Consider the following 14,675-nt stretch of genomic DNA (forward strand, 5'->3'; position numbering starts at 1 on the left):
AACAAGATCATCAGTGCATTCAGGAATGTAAGTTCATGTAGCAGTGGTTCTGGGTCTCAGAAAGGGGCAGAAGTTTAGAGCATCAAATTGTAGAAAAACAAAAGAAAGGTAAATAAGCAAAGTCAAATGAAAAGAAGGGGAAAAGGAGATGCGACCATTATTCATTGTTGGATGGAAATTTCTGAAGAATGGTGGAAACAAAAGGAGATTTGCCGATATTCCTACTGAAGCTTGTTGACTTATGTTTGGAGTAAAGGACATTGTTCAGTGTTGCATTGGTAAGTCAGTTGTCTTTTATTCTCTGACTAATCACTAGTGTTTAGTGAATTTTGTATAATTCATTCTAAATCTTTCTCTTAAACTTGTTTATGTACCTGACTTGTGTGGCTTCCTACAAACCTTTTACATAACATAACTATATAATTAATATATTCATATTTTATATAAATATGATTTAACTATATTCAAAATAGTGTGAGGTAAACCATAAAAAAAAAATCTTTATTTGTGCAACACCTTTCTCTCTCCCAAAATTATGTTCAAATTTAATTTGATTTCATAGCTGCCTATGTAAATTGTAAACTGTGTTTATGCTTTTGCTAACTGGTATTACCTTCTTTAGCTGATAAATATAAAATGCAGTTTATCAAGATCAGTCTTGAATTATGCAAATTTTGAATTATAGTAAGACTTGAAGAATACCCTCTGGCATAAAGTAGAGCCCCCTGAAAATCAGAATGTATTAGAAGGAGTTTCAGAATGTGAGTAAGTAAAGACAGGGGAAATATCTCAAGAAGGCTGGAAAACTATTAGCTCTATAAAAACTCCTGAGTCCAAGGGAACTCAGATAATTATGAACACAGGCTCCATAGCAATGAGCATTCTTGTACCTTCCCTAACTATGTGGAAAAACTAAAATATCATGGAAGGGAAGAAACTATACTTTATTGTTAATTGAACCAATAACCAAGTTTGTGTCTGTAGTTCTAGGACCCTACACTCACTTAAAATACATTTGACAGCTGATACAGATAATTGTGGGCAATTACTGACAATGAAGACTCAATTATTATGGCAAAAATTAATCTGTATTTTCCATCATGGCAAATCTATCAAATAATTTTACTGGTTATCCTGATAATGAGAACACAAGAAATCAGTATAGTCTTGTCAAACTGTCCAGAATGTGGAAATAGAGATTGTGGGTGGAGAAGAGATAGACATGATGAACATAAGTTAATCCTTTGTCTGATTAAGAATTTTATGGTTGACTCCAGTTTATATTGTGTTTATTTTATTCAGACTAAAGCTAAATGTTGTCTCCCTCTCACAGTTACCTGATTATTTCATGGCTTTTGGATATTGCTTTGGTTTTCACTTCCCTTCTCTACCCTTATGATTTGGGATTCCTTTGACCATTATTTCTTTTTCCATTTCTTTCTTTCTTTCTTTCTTTCTTTCTTTCTTTCTTTCTTTCTTTCTTTCTTTCTTTCTTTTTTTTTTTTTAAGGCAAGTATTTCCCATTAGCCAAGTACTGTACAACAAATGATTGTCTAAGAGCTTTTTTTTTTCTTTTTTAAACTGCCTTTTTGTTTGGAATCCTGGTTTTTAGCCTAGAGACCTGTGCCTCAATAGTGTTTCTGAAATCATACAGAGAAATAGAAAAATTAAATTAGAAAGCCAAAACAGTTTTAATCACTCCCTACAATTTTCATCAAATATGAATAAAACTTTTTTTTCCCCTCTAGGAAGGTATATACAATGGAAATATTGGTAAAAGGCACAGATACATGATTTTGAGACTGTTGGACTGTTGGATTTGGGTGGGCTAACTTTGTGGGTGCTAGGATCTGAAATGAGAGAGGGTTTCATAATGTATTCTAGCTGGTACTTGTATTCAAAGACATTTTGTGGATGCAAGATTAAAATTTTGTATACTCAGTTTACCATAAATAATTTAGTCTTTTCAGTTATTCTAAGACAAGCTAAACCAGTAGTTACTGATCTATTTTCCTCTACAATTTGCATCCTGTTATGGACTGAATGTGTACGTCCCTTGAAAATTCTATGTTGAAACTCTAACCCCCAATGTGATTGTATGTAGAGATAGAGCCTATAAGAAGGTAGTCAAGGTTAAACAAAGGTCATAAGGATGTGTCGCTGATTCTGTAAGATTAGTATTTCTAAAAAGAGACATCAAAGAGATTGTCTCTCTCTCTCTCTCTCCACCTTGTGTGGACAGAACTACAAGGCAGCCATCGACAAGCCAGGAAGAGAGTTCTCACCAGGACCCGAATCAGCTGGTATCCTGAATTACTTCCCAGCCTCCAGAACCATGCGAAACACAGTTCTGTCGTTTAAGTCACTCAGTCTGTTGTATTTTCTTAGAGCAGCCCAAGCCAACTAAGAATCTAACATAGTGCTCTTTTATAGGGTAGAGAACCCAAGAGACAAAGGCCTGCCAGCCACTCTCTGGATTAGGGCAGGGTTTTGGGCTCTAAATGGTTCTAGGTTACAAAATTGGTTGTGAGACTTTGGGCCTAAGTGTAATTTTCTATATTTGAAAATAGTTCTGATAATAGTAACTAAAACTTACTGAGGATGTGAAGATTAAAGAAGATAAACAGTGTTTGACATGAAAAAATCAGTAAGTGAAAACAATTATTAGTATTGTACCTATTAATATTCAGAAGACATGAGCAAACCACTATAGGTGAGGCCCCACATTAATGTTGAAATGTAGCAGCAAATACACCTGATAGCTTGATGATTTTTGAAAATTAGTCTTAGATCTTTTCTAAAATAAAATGGCTTTTGACTCTGTAATAGATTGGCACTTATCTACGTACATTCAAGGTGACGTGCTGAATTTTACCTGAGCCCTGTACTCCTGGAAAACAGCCAAGATTGAGAAATCCTCTCACCCTTCTGTGTTCTGGGCAATGGCTTACTGCAAAGAAACACCCTTCCCCGTGCTACTTAAATAATGAGTCATGGCACCCCCTGGTTTTGACCAGGCTACACACTGACGCTCCGCATTCCCATTCTTTAACTCTTAAGCAATTAGCTGAATCGTTTTGTCTCCATCGTTGTGACCAAGTATTTCTTGACAAAACTGGTTAATATTCTCCTCCCCTCAGGCCTCTGAATTTTGACCCATCCTCAGCTTGAGCCAGAACACAGCCCTGCTTAATTAGACCCCTCTAGGAAATAAGCTATCATTAGGGCAGAACATTCTTCTCCCACATAGCACCTCCCCCACACCAAGTACTTCCTAGCCTCGTTCACCCGTCTTTCTAGAAGAAAAAGGAAAACCTCTTTTCCCTGAGCTCTGGCACACTTGCTGATCCACAGTCAGAGAATCTTTCCCTGTTGCATTAGTCTAATTCACCACTTTTAATAATCTCTTAGAATAGTTTCTCTGTACCTAAGTCCCGATTTATTTTTAATTTGACAAAGGAAATCTGAATGAAATAAAAATTTGTCAAAATCGTCTGGGAGTCTTAGATTAATTGGCTCTTCAGACTGTTCTCGCCTCTTTCCTAGAGACTGCCACTGTTTTGGTTTCTGCTGCTATAACTGCAAATTGATGGGTAAAATAAAGTAATACATGATCAAGCTAGGGAGTTTTAGCTTCCAATTAGGAAGATCTCCATCAGAGTTTTTACTATCTAACCCAATTCTAAGTATGTTAATAAAGTTGCCTGTTATTCAGCGTCTTTGGCAGAGCTGAAAACTGAGCTATTTTACCAAATCAGTTTCAGCGTGATTTTATAAGATACATAAGATACGTGAAACAGGGGCGCCTGGGTGGCACAGCGGTTGGGCGTCTGCCTTCGGCTCAGGGCGTGATCCCAGCGTTGTGGGATCGAGCCCCGCATCAGGCTCCTCCACTGTGAGCCTGCTTCTTCCTCTCCCACTCCCCCTGCTTGTGTTCCCTCTCTCGCTGGCTGTATCTATCTCTGTCGAATAAATAAATAAAATCTTTAAAAAAAAAAAAAAAAAGATACGTGAAACAATTTAAACCACCTTTACTCTAAAGAGCAATAGACGTGTTTAAATAGTCCCATGATATCCTGATGAAAGGTTTGCGTATTAAAATGGTTGGAATTCTCTCTAGATCAGTATGTTCTCTGTAGACGTAAGTTGGACTTGGCTTTGTCATGACCTGGAAAGAACTGTGGTTTACAGTCATGCAGGTTTGTGCCCCAATTTCAGGTTGCTCTTCTGTAGTGGCTGAGTGACTTAGGTGCTTATCTGTGTCACCCGAAAATTGAAATAACAACACTTCTCTCTCATGATTGTTGGGAGCATTGAATGTGGGCAAAGTGCTTAGCACAGTGCCTGGGACAGGTTTAATAAAGAAATACTATTACGAATAATAACTAACTTTATTCAGTTTTCTTCTGCCCCTTTGCTCAATGGAAGAAGGTTTCTCCCTGTCTTTGCATGAAAAGTTAGGCAGTCCTAGGACTTTTCTGGTCAATATAAAGAATTTCAAAGTGCTTTGTCAGTTTAAGTTACAAAACACATCACCAGTTTGGAAAGTAGAATGTCTAGATCCAGATAATATTGATTTTAAAGTAAGCAATGTAGGGGCCAAGGCAGGCTGCCGAAAAATGTGCCACTTTGGCTAATTGATTATTTTGAATTAAAAGTTACTTAGGAAAGCAGCCAGTGCAAAAAGAACACCTCGACTCCCCTCCTTTGTCTCCAGAAGGCAGGAAATAAATCTCTGATGTGAAAGGTACACTCCCTGTACCAGGAAGGAAAGAGACATCCTAATCATCAGATCCAGGTGATTGAGAGCTGAGAAGGCTGCATAAACAACCCTTGTTACTTTACAAATTTACTGCCCCCGTTTAATTTCTGTTTAGAATTCCTCACTAATTGAAGCTCCCAAACATAAGTTTTCTTTGTCTTGCCAACTCCTCACAGATTTATTATTTCTTTGTCTAAAACGTATACAAACAAGATGCTGTGGTCATTTCTTTAGATCTCAATTTCATTATGGGGCCTCCATGTGCACCTAATTAAATTTTTTTTCTCCTGTTAATCTGTCTCATGTCAATTTAATTTTTATACCAGCTAGGAGTATGCTGAAGGCCAGAGTAAAATTATTCCTCCCCAACACCAACATATGGGATCTGGATGGGGCGTCAAGAGTGTGTGTGGAATATCTGGTTTTGCTCTTGTTTCTCCATCTCTTATTCTGACAGGTGTTTGTTGCTGATTCTTCCTCTCAAGGAGGGCTTTTTGGTTCTTTAGAGAACAGCCCCCTTCTGTTGCCGGGGAACTCTCACCTCCAGCCCCGCTGACTATAGCAAATCGATTTCATTTCTGCTGGTTGCTTACTTCTGTAGTAATACCTTTAGAACCCAGAAGTTCACTACCAGCTTTTATCTGTTGATGTTATTTCTACTCCAGGAGAGTCTTCTTGGACAAGATTTGATGACTACTGCTATTGACCTTTATCCCATGCTGCCTCTTACTCCCTCAGGACCCTCATGAGGACTATCGAAAACATTTGTTCATCCTGTGGCCTCAGTTAGGCTTGAAATACAACATGATTCCAAAGCAGATTTCTTTCAATTTATTTGCCCTAAATTATTCATCCCTCACTTTTTAGATTTTTCAGATAGAAGATAGACATTGGTCTCTTGTGACCTTTTCAAACTCAGGTGATACTTTCAAGGTCTCTTTGTGCTTCTGTTGACGTTATTTCCTCTAGAAGCAAATGGAGAAGCACTTCCAGCCCTTCCCTTTGGGGAGGAATAGGCAAGGTGGGACTCAGAGGATGCAAGATGGTCCACAGTTCTTTCCCTCAGTGTTGGTGAACTGCTTCAGAGACATCTAACTGGTTCTTGACCACCTACAGTTTGAAAGTTCTATCAGGTAAGCTTTTTTACAATACTCTTAGGTCTCTGGCATCTGATAACTGATAGATTTGAGTCTATTCTAATATCCTTTTCCATTATTATTGGTTTATTAAAGTTATTCAGCTCAGTAAATATAAAGCCTGCTTTATAGTTAATACATTGGTTATTTGCACAGTTAACATTAGCTCAGCAGCAGAAAGGGTTCTGTCAGGTGATCTAGGGAACTCCCAAAAGGCCCAGAAGGGAAGGTAAGTAAATAAAAAAGAAAGTGTAAGGGTGAGTTTTAATGCTCAGCATACATTTCAGACCAACATCAGCAGCATGGGCATCAGTGAAGTGGGTGGTACCTGCTTTATAGTGGACATTTTTGCTTCCTTCTCAGTTTATATCCTCAGAGGTAGAATAAAAATAGTAGCAACTATCAGAATACGATTTACTAGCAGGCATCGTGCTAACAGTTTTATATTCATTATTGTATTCATTATCTCATTTAATCTTTATGCCATTTAGAATGGCAGAAGCATTTAATAATCTGTCCAAGAACACATGATTAACAAACAGAGGTACGGAATTGATACCAGGTCTGTCTGGATCTATAACCCACGCTCTTCAGCACTGCACCAGTTGATGTTATTCCAGACTCTTTCTTAGTTTTGTAGAAAACTTATCCAAGGTCTGGTGTCTCAGTCGTTCCATGGACACATGATCTGTGTGGAAACAAACATGTCCTGAGAGTTTATTCAATATCTTTTATTTAGTTTGGCTGGAGAAGTATCAAGTCATTTACTAGTTTAGAGAACAAAATGCTCTCTAAATTTTCCACATGGTCCACCAGGGACACAATCAAAATCAGTGATTTGGTAAGGGGCTCGAAAGGTACATTTTGTGACTATAAACAATAGAAAACAGTTTTCTACTTCTCTGAGGAGAACCAGACAACCTACCATTAACTAGAATGTTAGAGATTATGCAGTGGATGGGGTTTTAAATGCCCAAACTAAATAGATCTAAATTTATGGAGAGGAAGCAAGCAGTCAAGCAGTATACTTAAGAGTTGGAGAGGAAATGACTGATTTTTACAATGTCTTATATGATGTTAATAGAGATTCTGTGAAAGAGCTCTGAGAACAACAAAGTGTGTGAAACAGTGGATTGAACAGACTTCCATCCTATTACTTTCTCAGTCTTTAGCATGATCTTGACTCTCTGAGAAGGAACTTAGTTTACAGTGGACTCACATTCCTTTGATCACAGAAGGCTTTTGTCCCCTCCATTCGTCCATCCCTCAGAAGGACCAAATAATACGGACTGGGCTGTCAGGGCTCCATGGACGCCTCTGTGAGAAATACTGAGCTAGGTGGTCATAGGTGGTCACTGCTCTAGTCAATTAGCGTGAACTGTGATTATTAGGAAAGAAATAAGAATCAGAATTGTACAGGGCTTTTCATCTAAAGAAGAAAAGTCAAAACAGTTTCCTGGTGAGAAGGAAAGTGTCCAAGTCAGATGTTTCACCAGTAGGAACACTGCATAATGAGCTTTCACATTCAACCTAACCATCTGATGTGTGTACCCTGAGACGGATGGCAAGACTTTGGCTTCTCTTCGAAATTTTAAGTGATAAATGCTTATTTTTGGCACCAAAAGTCACGGTCTTTTTTAGATCCTGATTTCCCAGCTGAAATAACTCATCATAATGATATGCACAGACTGTACACTACAGATAAACTTCCTTCTGCCATCTGTAAATGGAGCATAAACAGTAGGAGGGCACTGTGGCTACAATATGCAGCTTCTTTTAGTAAAAACCAGAGAAGAACAGATGTTAGCAAGGAGAATGTTACAGTGCTTTCTCATTTATTTATTACTTTACATCCCAAAGTGTTAAAGGAGTGATATTAATCTCATTTTGCATTAGATGAATAGGAGATAAGCTCTTCTGGTAGAAGGAAGCTACCCATTTTGCTGTGGAAAAGTGCAGTTAAGATCCCTTTTACAGAAGATGAATTTCCAGGCTGACTTTACTCCTAGACCTTCCTTCCACATGGCTGAGCCCAACAAAATTGTCACCCATCTAGGGCTCATGTTGACAGCTCAGAGACTGAACAGCCTTATGCCATGACCCTTATAAGCTAGTTCTCAAGTCACTTGGCCATTCCCGATCTTTGTGGATGACCCCATAATTTCAGCGAACACTGCAACCATCAACTTTCAAATCTGTTCTTAATTCTTCATGGAAATAGTTGCTGAGATTTCTGACAGTATGAATTCTTTTCCACTGTATCTAAGGGATTCCAACCCAGGGAGTTACCTCTCTAAGAAGTTCTGTTTTAATAATTAATACAATACTCTTAAACAAATGTGACAAGATATTAATATTTGTAATCTCAGATATGATGTAAATCGGTTTATGGTATTCTTTGAGCTTTTTGAAAATTTTAATGACATTTAAAGTCTTTATTTCTACATACGTATAGTACTTTTTAAGTTAGAAATTATCTTTGCTTGCCATGTCATGATTAAATCTTAAGCTAGTGGGGAAGAAGTAAATACTTAAAAGCCAGCCACGTGAATGACCCGAGAGCAGCGGCTGAAATGGCAAAGCCTGGGTTCCTCTTCAAGCTCTATGTGTCAAAGGTCAGCACATCTCCCGCTATGGCACAGTATCTCCTGCAAAGGTTATGCTTCCAGTTATTTAGTTCTGGAGCTGCTTGATTGGGATGACTTTTGGGAGATAAGAGGGTAAGGATTGCTGTGAATTCTTAACGTTTCTCCTGATGAGTGATGAACTCGGCAGATAACTGTCCTTTCATTATAATATCCTTGGTAGCAGTAGTAATGGTACTACTGGGCTTTACTGAACGTTTGACTATACGCCAGCACCACTACATGCATTTCATAGTCATAAGCGTAAAGACAAGAGAAAGAGAGAGAGAGTTTCCTCAATCACCATTGATGAAAATGAGTGCTATAGGCTTTGAGAGATTAAAGATCTCCCTCAAGATCATTTAGTTATCTAGCTTGCAAGTGGTGATGCCAGGAATTAAATCCAGGAATCTCTGACTCCTAAACCCTATGGTTAATTACCACAAACCCAGGAAAGGCAAATGCACTGTCCGTGCTGCCACTGCCTATTCCTCTGTCCGCGGCAGACAGTGCTAATTGATCGTGGCATTCTCTGGTGGCCTACGTCAACGTACCTCCCTTTCCAGACAGCCATGGCTATGTGATTGGAGTTGCCATGTGAAGTGAGTTCCGTTCTTTCCTTAACTGTACTGACCTCACAATTCACACTCTAAAGCATTAAGACATACTTTGAGGGGGGGGGGGGAAGCTTATATTTTATCATTGATTATTATCACCCTGTCACTGTTAATACCATATAATGCTATTTATATACATATTTCAGTTGTTGACAAGTAGGAAATGAAGTGAATGATTATTAATTTGGTGCTGCAATGCATGCAGTTTGAGAGAGTTGATCACATACTTTGTTTGATATGGAGGATGCATTTTTAATTATTTAGGCAAGTGTAGTCGTTTTGAGTAGTTCCAAAGTATAAATAACATTTTAGTTACCATGTGTCTAACCATCTGCAGTATTCCTGTATAACGTGTGTCCCGATGAACTTCACTATACAGTAGGGAATTGTACAAGCAATTAGTCGCATTCTTTGTGTCCTCTGATTTCACCAAGGCTGTCAGAGAAAAAAATATTTTGTAAGAAAAAGAATAAAGAAAAATATATACTTTTAATGGATGGGATCATAAATGCTATGATGCTATGCCAATAGTCCCAAAGAAAGTATAAGGGCCCTGAAATCCTTGAAGAAGATTGCGATCTCCTGTGTTTCGTTAGTTACTGAAAGTCATCACTTAAACTATAAAGATGGACAGCAGCCCACTCCAGGGAAGCCCAGACGTGGGATACCATTAGAAGCCCGTCCTCTACCACTTGTTTCAGTTATAATGACTCACAGACATTTTCTGAGAAGGGCTGCAGGCAGTGATCACTTTTGACATCATGATTTCAGCTGGAATACAGTAGTCCCCCGTGGTCTTGCTTTTCCAGGTTTTGGTTCCTGGCAGTCAGCTGGAGTCCAGAAGCAGATGATCCTTCTGAGGTATCATCAAAAGGTCAGTAGTAGCCTGACGTTACATCACGATGCCTGTGTTCGTTCACTTCATCTCGTCACGTAGGTGTTTTATCATCTCACATCATCACAGGAAGAAGAAAGATGAGCACAGGATAATAAGTTATTGTGAGAGAGAGAGGGAGAGGGAGAGGCTGACTGCATTTACCTAATGTTTATTGCAGTATACTGTTATAATTCTGTTCTATTGTTGGTGTTTGTTGTCAGCCTCTTACTGTGCTAATTTACAAATTAAACTTTACCGTCAGTATGTATAGGAAAAGACGTAGTGTATACAGGGTTTGGTACTATTTGCAGTTTCAGGCACCCCCTTGGTGACGTCGGAACATATCCCCTGTGGATGCGGGGGCGGGGCGAGGGTGCGCTGTATTGGGGAAGTGGCAGGGGCTATTGGAGAAGCTTTACTTCTAGCAGTGAAGTAGAAAGACATCTGGCGGGATTAAAGACTCAGTAGTTCCTACCAAAAACCTGTTTTCCTGTAACTTGTGGTCCAGATGGTGGTTAAGATGTTAAGGTATTTTATAAATATCCATAACATAAATTATAAGGGATTTATATTTTTTATAACCAGTTATGGAAGGCTCCATTTTAACCATCGTAGTCATTATCTTACTTGCTTTCACACATGACAATTGCTGTGTCTTACGAGTATTTATCTTTGTTTTACGGTGTCCATCAACCATTTGGTAAGACACTATTTTGTACATTGTTATTTTAGTTATAATATTCTCATTCATTCCTTCCCACAAACCTGAATGTTAACTGTTACTACAGAGGAGAAAACTGAATTTTAAGAGACTTGCTAGGTCAGACAACTAAAACGTTGGGGAGCCAGGCCTTGAAATCTGGAATATTGGATGCAAATCTACCTAAAAAAACAGAAGATACCTACCTTTTAGCTTTCATCACTACAGATAAGCAATGTGACTTCAGGCACGTCCCTTTCACTGGGCTCATTCTATAAAATAATGATATTAAACTAGATACCCTATTTTTTTTCTGAAAAGGGATTTTAATTTGAACAGTGACAAATATAAAAGCACAAACATCAAAATGTGTTACAGAGGTTTTATATATATATTTATATATATATATTAATATAGAGAGATATATAGATATATGGGTACAAATAGAAGATAGGGAACTTTGCTGTGTCCATACACTATACCGTACATTACAACTAGCACAGTGCCTTTAAGAAACTTATTTTTTTACACTCCAATTTCCTCTTGTATTAAATGTGGGATTTACTAGATAACTAGATAACCAACCTAAGAATGGTGAATAAACTGGGCTTCAGAGAATTCCCCAGACCTCCTTTTAAATGCCAAACTGTGCATATGAGCATATGAGCAGCTTTGAGAATCAGATTAAAGTTATTATGCATTTTCCCAGAACATATACATGTGCACATAGATGTACTATATATATATATACATATATATATAGTATATATATACATATACTATATATATATGTATATATATATATGCCAGAGTACTGACTCCTTGATTATGAACTCCAGAGGTTTCTGTCACTATAAATAATGCTATCTTCGTAACAGGCGTTATTTCAAAAATACCATTGTTAAAATTTGCTATAATTATAGTTTCATATAAATCATAGGAAATGAAGTATTCTTAATTATATTCCAGTACTTAATTACATTCCTAGAGTATATTTGGGGGGCTTCCTGTACATTTTGATACATACTGCCAAATAGCTTTTTTTTTTTTTTTACCAATTTGTGCTACCAGCAGGAGTTATAAATAGTTTACTACTTCCCTTGCCGACGTTAAACATTATTATCATTTTTTATTTTTGCCAATTCTATGAGGACTAATAATGTTTGTTTCTTTAAATTTTAATTTTACTATTATATTATTGCACTGGGCTTACATGTTTCAGATTTGAACTTGCCAAAGCTACAGCCTAGGTTGTACGTTTTTCTAACATCACAGAAAAACCAGAGAATGATGAATATTAACTCTGATGAGTGTTGGTTTCAGGAAGAAGTACTAATATAGGTGCTTTCTCTCTAGAGGGCAAAGTTCTACGCTGGTCCATTTTTGCCGATAGTTTGCACGTTTTGTTTATATTACCATGGACATTAGGTGCCCCCATGAACACAAAAACATCCTAAATATTTGTGAAACAGAGAAGCTTGGAGAATCCTGGGAAGTAGGATAATTTAGATGGGGGGTTTACGTTGTAGGCATGCACTTCGACAGCTGCTGGGGGCATAAAGAAATAGCAGATGGAGGGGGTAGGAACTGATTAAGGGTATTGAAGGATTCACGGAAGGTCTGTGTTGCTTATCCCAGTGCAGAGGGACTTTCTGCTCAGATTGGGAGAGAACCAGGAGCAAATGTGAGATTGTTCTGCACAAAACCAAAATGGATGCTGAAGCAATTTTCCAACCCATTTTATAATTTCTCAGAGTCCTTCAAGATGAGCTGTTTCATAATTAAAAAAACAAAACAAAACAAAAAAACTAATACAACAGGGAGTATAGCAATTTTTCCTAGACCAGCATTTCTTGGGGTAAAAAGTAAAACATCTGTCCGATATTAAGAAACATTGAAAATAGATATTACTGTGTTGTGGATTTTAGTCCATAAATCATGAAAGGAATATACTATTACTTTCATTCTGAAAGTAAATGTACTACTTCTTTGAAAAGAATATCCAGAAAGCTGATGGAACATTTCATTCTTTTTGAATTTTTCTCGAGTTTTGTTTTCAAATCTATGCATTGTTGTAGGTCAGTGGTTCTCAAGGTGACATCTCGGAACCAGCAGGGGAAACAACACATCTGGGAACTTTTTAAAAATGCAAACTCCCATCCCAAATCTACAGAACCACAGACTCTGGGGATGGAATCTAGCACTCACGCTTTAACAAGCCCTGCAGGGGATGCTGATGCCTGCTGAAGTTTGGGACTATTAATTTGAGAGGAGCCAATTATGTAAAGGTATTTAACTTTTGTGTAGTGAAGTTTAAGTTGACTTTGATATTAATGCTTCATTTGGTTGTAGGTCAACTCAGATTTCACCTAATGACCTTTCTGGACACAATAGTTTATTTCAAATGACATCTTATTCTTTACTGCAGAATTATCAACATGAATATAACTATACCTACTCAGTTAACAGGTAGTTACTGCGTTACAATGTGTAATTAGCACTTTTCACAGAGCTGAATTATTTGCATATTTTTATCTTTACAGTGGTCCTGTGATATGGGTACTACTGTTAATATTTAGCTATACATATATTCATCAGAGATTATTTTGTCATCACCATACCTGGGTTATTCATATATTAAAGAAAAGAACTGTGAAATATCAATTTGTTTAGAAATAGATAATAATATGAATCATTTAGAGATCACTTTAATCTGTTTCTACTAGAAAGAAAAAGGTTAAACTAAGAAACATTTTTTAATGTCCTAAGTATTACAATTTATCACACTTTAAGATTTGAAAAATACTGAGTTCTTCAAAATTAGGAGAGACCTGTATAATTCACAAAACTTGAATTAATGAGGGCCAATAATAATTATAATGAGATCACAATTTAGAAGTGAAGGATGAAGTGTAAAATCCCTAAGTAATACACACATAATATATGTTTAAATCTTGAAAATTGCAAGATAAAAAAACGCTTCGGCATAGGGTGCTTTCTGTACACACAATTTCTATTACTTTGAAATACTTCCATCTAGTGGTGGAGTCTTTTAATTACAGATTTTATTAGAGCAGTACAATTATAAAATGCTTCCACTGTTTAATTTCATGGAAAAGGCATGTGAAGTTATTTTGTAAATTCATCTTAAAACATTGTTAACTTTCATAGTCTACATTAGCAATTTACTGTTTCATAAAATAAACATTTCCTCATGGAATTACAAACATACATTATAAACATTTTAACAACATAATTACTCTAATATATATTGTATTGCAGTTAGCTTCTTGATATGTAACTTATTGAAGTTCACCCAAAAGGAAATTTATACTGATTCTTATAATTGGAATCACTAAGTTAATTACTGAGTTACATAATTGTTTTACCAAAACATTAAAAACTTCCTTTCCTAAAAGCAGAAGAAAGGAGAGCTTGGTACCGCTTTGAAAAAAAATTTTTTTTTCTTCTATGATCAGACCTTTTGTATACAGTTTTGTGTTTTTGTTGACGTAGTTGTATTTTTTTTAAGTGTAACTGGCATAACATTCTGTTAGTTTCAGTTGTACAGAATAATGATTTGATATTTTTATATATTTCAAAATGATCAGCCCAATAAGTCTAGTATATTCGAAATATATGAATATTTTTAAAATGTAAAACTCAGCTTACTATGTTTTGATAAGCAGATTCGTTTTCCTGTATTTCAGTTGTTGCATTATTTCCCTTTTGGTGTGTTAGCTCATTCATTTATTTACCCAACAAACATTTATTTGGAATGTATTATATGCTGGGGCCAATTCTGGGTGTCAGAGCAATGAACAAGAGAAGCGAAGCTGCTATTTTCATGGAGCTTACACTGGTGGGAGCAGGGATGAAAAAGAATCACATAAGAATATAAAGTAATATAGTAATGACTGATATAAAGGAATAACATAAACAGCCCCTGACTACTTTAC

The sequence above is a fragment of the Ursus maritimus genome, unplaced genomic scaffold (genome assembly GCF_017311325.1).
Source record: "Ursus maritimus isolate PB19 unplaced genomic scaffold, ASM1731132v1 scaffold_14, whole genome shotgun sequence".
In the NCBI taxonomy this organism is placed as follows: domain Eukaryota; kingdom Metazoa; phylum Chordata; class Mammalia; order Carnivora; family Ursidae; genus Ursus; species Ursus maritimus.